Below are 7,500 nucleotides of genomic sequence, written 5' to 3'. Positions count from 1 at the left end.
GGACTTAGCCCCCAGCGGCCGACCACTGGGTAGACCTGTTCTCCCCAGCCGGACTTAGCCCCCAGCGGCCGAGCACTGGGTAGACCTGTTCTCCCCGGCCGGACTTAGTCCCCAGCGGCCGAGCACTGGGTAGACCTGTTCTCCCCGGCCGGACTTAGTCCCCAGCGGCCGAGCACCACTGGGTAGACCTGTTCTCCCCGGCCGGACTTAGCCCCCAGCAGGCGAGCACCACTAGGTAGACCTGTTCTCCCCGGCCGGACTTAGCCCCCAGCGGCCGAGCACCACTGGGTAGACCTGTTCTCCCCGGCCGGACTTAGCCCCCAGCAGGCGAGCACCACTAGGTAGACCTGTTCTCCCCGGCCGGACTTAGTCCCCAGCGGCCGAGCACTGGGTAGACCTGTTCTCCCCGGCCGGCCTCGCTACCCAGCGGCCCTTTCCAGGGTAGACCTGTTCGCCCCGGCCGGACTTGGCCCATAGCGGCCGAGCACCACTAGGTAGACCTGTTCTCCCGGGCCGGACTTGACCCCCAGCGGCCGAGCACTGGGTAGACCTGTTCTCCCCGGCCGGACTTAGTCCCCAGCGGCCGAGCACCACTGGGTAGACCTGTTCTCCCGGGCCGGACTTAGCCCCCAGCGGCCGTGCACTGGGTAGACCTGTTCTCCCCGGCCGGACTTAGTCCCCAGCGGCCGAGCACCACAAGGTAGACCTGTTCTCCCCGGCCGGACTTAGCCCCCAGCGGCCGACCACTGGGTAGACCTGTTCTCCCCGGCCGGCCTCGTTTCCCAGCGGCCCTTTCCAGGGTAGACCTGTTCTCCCCGGCCGGACTTAGTCCCCAGCGGCCGAGCACCACTGGGTAGACCTGTTCTCCCGGGCCGGACTTAGCCCCCAGCGGCCGAGCACCACTGGGTAGACCTGTTCTCCCCGGCCGGACTTAGTCCCCAGCGGCCGAGCACCACAAGGTAGACCTGTTCTCCCCGGCCGGACTTAGCCCCCAGCGGCCGACCACTGGGTAGACCTGTTCTCCCCGGCCGGCCTCGTTTCCCAGCGGCCCTTTCCAGGGTAGACCTGTTCTCCCCGGTCGGACTTAGCCCCCAGCGGCCGAGCACCGGGTAGACCTGTTCTCCCCGGCCGGACTTAGCCCCCAGCGGCCGACCACCGGGTAGACCTGTTCTCCCCGGCCGGCCTCGCTACCCAGCGGCCCCTTCCAGGGTAGACCTGTTCTCCCCGGCGGGCCTCCCTACCCAGCGGCCCCTTCCAGGGTAGACCTGTGTTCTGCCGCCGGGCTTCATATCTGGTGGGCGGCTGCCGGGTGCACCCGCAGTCCCCGGCCGGCCTCGGTACTTGTCCATCGAGCCCTGGGTAGCCCGGCTCTCCCAGACCGGAGGTGCAGCCCCGTGGCCCTGTGCAGGCCGGTGAGCACGTGATCGGCGGGCTGCCCGCACGTCCCGCCGGCCGGCATGTCCACCTGGCTGCAAGTGCACCGGCTCGCACCTGCTCTTTCACCCCGAGCGCCGTGCGGTCCGAGGCGGCTGACTTGCGGTCCCACGCGCTGCGCTGTTCCTGCCGTCTCCGTGTGCTGGCAGCCGCTGGCGAGCCCTGCCGCACACTTCCCCAGCCCTCTCTGGCCACGTCCTACCGCCACCCCCAACCGCTGCCCCGATCGTTCCCTGAGAGGGGAAGGGGGAGCCTTTAGGAGCCGGCGGTGTGCCCGCCACCTCCGTGCCCAAACAGACGGCGGCCGGGTAGCCGGCCTTCATTTCTGCATCGCTCGCTCCCTTTAGCCCCTCGCCGCGCTGCCATCGTGCCACGCGCTTGACCGGGGCCGGGGGTGAGTGGGAAGAAACGACGTCAAACCGAAAGGCCGAGAGAGAGCAGAACAGAAAGATTCTTCGAGAAGGGACAGTGCTAAGCATCCCACCACCACCTGCAGCCTGCCGACGGCTGGGCCTCTGCAGCCGACTCCTTGCCTGCCTCCACTGCCGCTGTGTAAACTGGTCGACGGGGGCCTAGACGATGCCTGAAAAACTATGACTGCGGCGCCGGGGAGGCCCAGGGTGTCGGGCGGGGCGCCCCCTGCCGTGCCGGGGCGGGGGCGAGCGGAGGTCCGAAGGCGCGGCCGGGGATGCCGGCCGTGGACCGGCGGCCCGCCCCGAACCGTTGCCAAGCGGGGACAAGTCGGCAGGCGGCGCCGGGGAGGCCCAGGGTGTCGGGCGGGGCGCCCCCTGCCGTGCCTGAGCGGGGCCGGGGGAGGGCCGAAGGCGGGGCCGGCGACGCCGGCCGTGCACCGGCGGCCCGCCCCGAACCGTTGCCGGGCGGGGACAAGTCGGCAGGCGGCGCCGGGGAGGCCCAGGGTGTCGGGCGGGGCGCCCCCTGCCGTGCCTGAGCGGGGCCGGGGGAGGGCCGAAGGCGGGGCCGGCGACGCCGGCCGTGCACCGGCGGCCCGCCCCGAACCGTTGCCGGGCGGGGACAAGTCGGCAGGCGGTGCCGGGGAGGTCCAGGGTGTCGGGCGGGGCGTCCGCTGCCGTGCCGGGGCGGTGGCGGGGGGAGGGCCGAAGGCGGGGCCGGCGACGCCGGCCGTGCACCGGCGGCCCGCCCCGAACCGTTGTCGGGCGGGGACAAGTCGGCAGGTTGCGCCGGGGAGGCCGAGGGTGTCGGGCGGGGCGCCCCCTGCCTTGCCTGAGCGGGGCCGGGGGAGGGCCGAAGGCGGGGCCGGCGACGCCGGCCGTGCACCGGCGGCCCGCCCCGAACCGTTGCCGGGCGGGGACAAGTCGGCAGGCGGTGCCGGGGAGGTCCAGGGTGTCGGGCGGGGCGTCCGCTGCCGTGCCGGGGCGGTGGCGGGGGGAGGTCCGAAAGCGGAGCCGGGGACGCTTGCCGTGCACCGGCGGCCCGCCCCGAACCGTTGCCGGGCGGGGACAAGTCGGCAGGCGGCGCCGGGGAGGCCCAGGGTGTCGGGCGGGGCGCCCCCTGCCGTGCCTGAGCGGGGCCGGGGGAGGTCCGAAGGCGGGGCCGGCGACGCCGGCCGTGCACCGGCGGCCCGCCCCGAACCGTTGCCGGGCGGGGACAAGTCGGCAGGCGGTGCCGGGGAGGTCCAGGGTGTCGGGCGGGGCGTCCGCTGCCGTGCCGGGGCGGTGGCGGGGGGAGGTCCGAAAGCGGAGCCGGGGACGCTTGCCGTGCACCGGCGGCCCGCCCCGAACCGTTGCCGGGCGGGGACAAGTCGGCAGGCGGCGCCGGGGAGGCCCAGGGTGTCGGGCGGGGCGCCCCCTGCCGTGCCTGAGCGGTGGCGGGGGCAGGTCCGAAGGCGGAGCCGGGGACGCCGGCCGTGCACCGGCGGCCCGCCCCGAACCGTTGCCGGGCGGGGACAAGTCGGCAGGCGGCGCCGGGGAGGCCCAGGGTGTCGGGCGGGGCGCCCCCTGCCGTGCCTGAGCGCGGCCGGGGGAGGGCCGAAGGCGGGGCCGGCGACGCCGGCCGTGCACCGGCGGCCCGCCACGAACCGTTGCCGGGCGGGGACAAGTCGGCAGGCGGCGCCGGGGAGGCCGAGGGTGTCGGGCGGGGCGCCCCCTGCCGTGCCTGAGCGGTGGCGGGGGGAGGTCCGAAGGCGGAGCCGGGGACGCCGGCCGTGCACCGGCGGCCCGCCCCGAACCGTTGCCGGGCGGGGACAAGTCGGCAGGCGGTGCCGGGGAGGTCCAGGGTGTCGGGCGGGGCGTCCGCTGCCGTGCCGGGTCGGTGGCGGGGGGAGGTCCGAAAGCGGAGCCGGGGACGCTTGCCGTGCACCGGCGGCCCGCCCCGAACCGTTGCCGGGCGGGGACAAGTCGGCAGGCGGCGCCGGGGAGGCCGAGGGTGTCGGGCGGGGCGCCCCCTGCCGTGCCTGAGCGGTGGCGGGGGGAGGTCCGAAGGCGGAGCCGGGGACGCCGGCCGTGCACCGGCGGCCCGCCCCGAACCGTTGCCGGGTGGGGACAAGTCGGCAGGCGGCGCCGGGGAGGCCCAGGGTGTCGGGCGGGGCGCCCCCTGCCGTGCCTGAGCGCGGCCGGGGGAGGGCCGAAGGCGGGGCCGGCGACGCCGGCCGTGCACCGGCGGCCCGCCCCGAACCGTTGCCGGGCGGGGACAAGTCGGCAGGCGGCGCCGGGGAGGCCGAGGGTGTCGGGCGGGGCGCCCCCTGCCGTGCCTGAGCGGGGCCGGGGGAGGGCCGAAGGCGGGGCCGGCGACGCCGGCCGTGCACCGGCGGCCCGCCCCGAACCGTTGCCGGGCGGGGACAAGTCGGCAGGCGGCGCCGGGGAGGCCGAGGGTGTCGGGCGGGGCGCCCCCTGCCGTGCCTGAGCGGGGCCGGGGGAGGGCCGAAGGCGGGGCCGGCGACGCCGGCCGTGCACCGGCGGCCCGCCCCGAACCGTTGCCGGGCGGGGACAAGTCGGCAGGCGGCGCCGGGGAGGCCCAGGGTGTCGGGCGGGGCGCCCCCTGCCGTGCCTGAGCGCGGCCGGGGGAGGGCCGAAGGCGGGGCCGGGGAGGCCGGCCGTGTAGCGGCGGGGCGCCCCACACCAATGCCGGGCGGAGAGCGGTCCGAAAGCGGGGCCGGGGAGGCCGGCCGTGTAGCGGCACGGGCGCCCCACACCGCTGCCGGGCGGGGGGAGGTCCGAAGGCGGGGCCGGGGAGGCCGGCCGTGTAGCGGCGGGGCGCCCCACACCGCTGCCGGGCGGGGAGAAGTCGGCAGGCGGCGCAGGGGAGGCTGTGGGTGTCGACCGGGGCGCCCCCTGCCGTCCCTGTGCGGCGGCGGGGAAGGGCCGAAGGCGGGGCCGGGGAGGCTGACGTTCTTGGGCGGGGCGCCCCATTCCGTCTATGGGCGGGGGCGGGTGAAGTCCGCAGGCGGGGCTGGGAGGCCGAGCGCGGACCGGCGGGGCGCCCCACACCGTTGCTGGGCGGGGAGAGGTCCGAAAGCGGCGCCAGGGAGGCGGACGTTTTCGGGCGGGGCTCCCCCTCCCGTCTCTGGGCTTGTCGGTCTGAAAGTGTGGCATTGGGGTGTGAGTGTGGGGAGTGGGGGCGTGTGTCTCTTTGTCCCTGTGAACGCGGGCCGACAGCCAGCAGCTTCGTGCCGGCCCCGGGCACCTCGGCGCCGATCCCCCGCGGCCCTCCAGACCTGCGCCGAGGGCCGAAGACCTCTGCGGACCGTGAAAGAACCGACCCGAAAGCGGGCGCCCGCCTGATGGCCCCCCCCCGCTGCGGGCTCTGCCCGTGGGGGGGCGGGGCCGGGTGGGGCGGGGCGAGGCGGGAGCAGGCGAGTCGCGCCAGGAGCCCGCGGCATGCTGCCGAGTTCCGTCGCATGGACGTGCTTCTCCTCCCCGCTGTCCCCCCCTCCGTTTGGGGTTGGGGGGGGGGAGAGAGGGGGGCTGTGTAGCGTCCCGAGGAGGGCGGGTGGGGGTGGCGACGCCGTTTTGGTGGTTCAGTGTGTCAGCAGGCCGAGTACAGGGCACAGCCTGCCCATCAGCTCGGCTGGAAGTGGTGTGGGCGCAAAGCGAAAGTAAATCAAGTTTGCAAAGAGTATTTTTCCCCGAAAACTTTCTTGTTTCAAGAGAGTAGAAGTAGCGTTCTTTCAGAAAACTAAAATGAAATGAAATGAAATGAAATGAAATGAAATGAAATAAAATAAAATAAAATAAAATAAAATAAAATAAAATAAAATAAAATAAAATACACCCCCCCAAAATATGTCTCGGTCTTGAAATGGGGTTCATCAGGTAGGCGGGAGGGGGCTGCTGGAGCAATCCGGCAGTCAGGCGCTACAGGGGCTGTGGGCTTCTGAGATGGTAGGCGGATGCCAGGTCTACCCGGCTCCGAGGCCGGCGGCCGGCGGCGGCCGTGTCCGAAGACGTCGGCGTGGCGCGGCGAGAAGGTGTACTCCGGAGCCGGGCGGTGGCGGGCGGATGCCAGGTCTACCCGGCTCCGGGGCCGGCGGCCGGCGGCGGCCGTGCCCGGAGCCGTCGGCGTGGCGCGGCGAGAAGGTCTACCCCGGAGCCGGGCGGTGGCGGGCGGATGCCAGGTCTACCCGGCTCCGAGGCCGGCGGCCGGCGGCGGCCGTGTCCGAAGACGTCGGCGTGGCGCGGCGAGAAGGTCTACCCCGGAGCCGGGCGGTGGCGGGCGGATGCCAGGTCTACCCGGCTCCGGGGCCGGCGGCCGGCGGCGGCCGTGCCCGGAGCCGTCGGCGTGGCGCGGCGAGAAGGTCTACCCCGGAGCCGGGCGGTGGCGGGCGGATGCCAGGTCTACCCGGCTCCGGGGCGGGCGGCCGGCGGCGGCCGTGTCCGAAGACGTCGGCGTGGCGCGGCGAGAAGGTGTACTCCGGAGCCGGGCGGTGGCGGGCGGATGCCAGGTCTACCCGGCTCCGGGGCCGGCGGCCGGCGGCGGCCGTGCCCGGAGCCGTCGGCGTGGCGCGGCGAGAAGGTCTACCCCGGAGCCGGGCGGTGGCGGGCGGATGCCAGGTCTACCCGGCTCCGGGGCGGGCGGCCGGCGGCGGCCGTGCCCGGAGCCGGCGGCGTGGCGCGGCGAGGAGGTCTACCTCGGAGCCGGGAGGTGGCGGGCGGATGCCAGGTCTACCCGGCTCCGAGGCCGGCGGCCGGCGGCGGCCGTGCCCGGAGCCGTCGGCGTGGCGCGGCGAGAAGGTCTACCCCGGAGCCGGGCGGTGGCGGGCGGATGCCAGGTCTACCCGGCTCCGGGGCCGGCGGCCGGCGGCGGCCGTGCCCGGAGCCGGCGGCGTGGCGCGGCGAGGAGGTCTACCTCGGAGCCGGGAGGTGGCGGGCGGATGCCAGGTCTACCCGGCTCCGAGGCCGGCGGCCGGCGGCGGCCGTGCCCGGAGCCGTCGGCGTGGCGCGGCGGTAGCGGGCGGCAGTGCGGCGAGATGGTCTACCCGGCTCCGGCGGGACTTAGTCGCATTTCGGCAAGCGCCGGGTAGACGTGGTCGCCGCAGGGCTCCTGGAAGTGCACCAAGGGGTCGCTGTTTGTGGCTGCCTCCAGTTACCTCATCGTAAGAGGCGGGGCGCGCCGGCGCTCCTCCCCGGTGGCGTACTTGCCGTTCTCTTGGGCTCGCCGGCGGCCTCGGACTCGTCTGTCCGTATAGTGGGAGCGAGTGGCGGGCCGCATCCCCCAGGCTGTTCAGTGCCTGTGTCCGTAGGCGGAGGAGCGGCGTCTGCGCGTGCGGTCGCCCGGGCCGAGTAAGTGCCGCCTGGTGTGGGACGAGTCGCGTGGCTTCGTCCGGGTTCCCGTCTTGCCCAGTCAGTGGGTACAGAGACCCAAAGGGTCGACGAGAGAGAGAGAGAGAAAGGAGGAGCCGCGAGCGTCCCCCGCTCCGGCTCGGCTGATGCCGGCTTGGATGGTGAAGGGCGCGGGCTCTCACCTACGTCTCCGCAGGCGTACGATGGTGGCGGGTGAGGCGGCGGCGCCTCGTCCCTTAGATCGCCCGGCCTTAAGCCGGGGCCCGCTCTGCCGGGTATTTTTCGGCGGTGGCCTACAGCCGAGGGTGCG

This window comes from Prinia subflava, unplaced genomic scaffold, assembly GCF_021018805.1.
Source record: "Prinia subflava isolate CZ2003 ecotype Zambia unplaced genomic scaffold, Cam_Psub_1.2 scaffold_167_NEW, whole genome shotgun sequence".
NCBI lineage: Eukaryota > Metazoa > Chordata > Aves > Passeriformes > Cisticolidae > Prinia > Prinia subflava.
The sequence above is the reverse complement of the archived record's forward strand: the minus strand, read 5'-3'. Positions refer to the sequence as shown.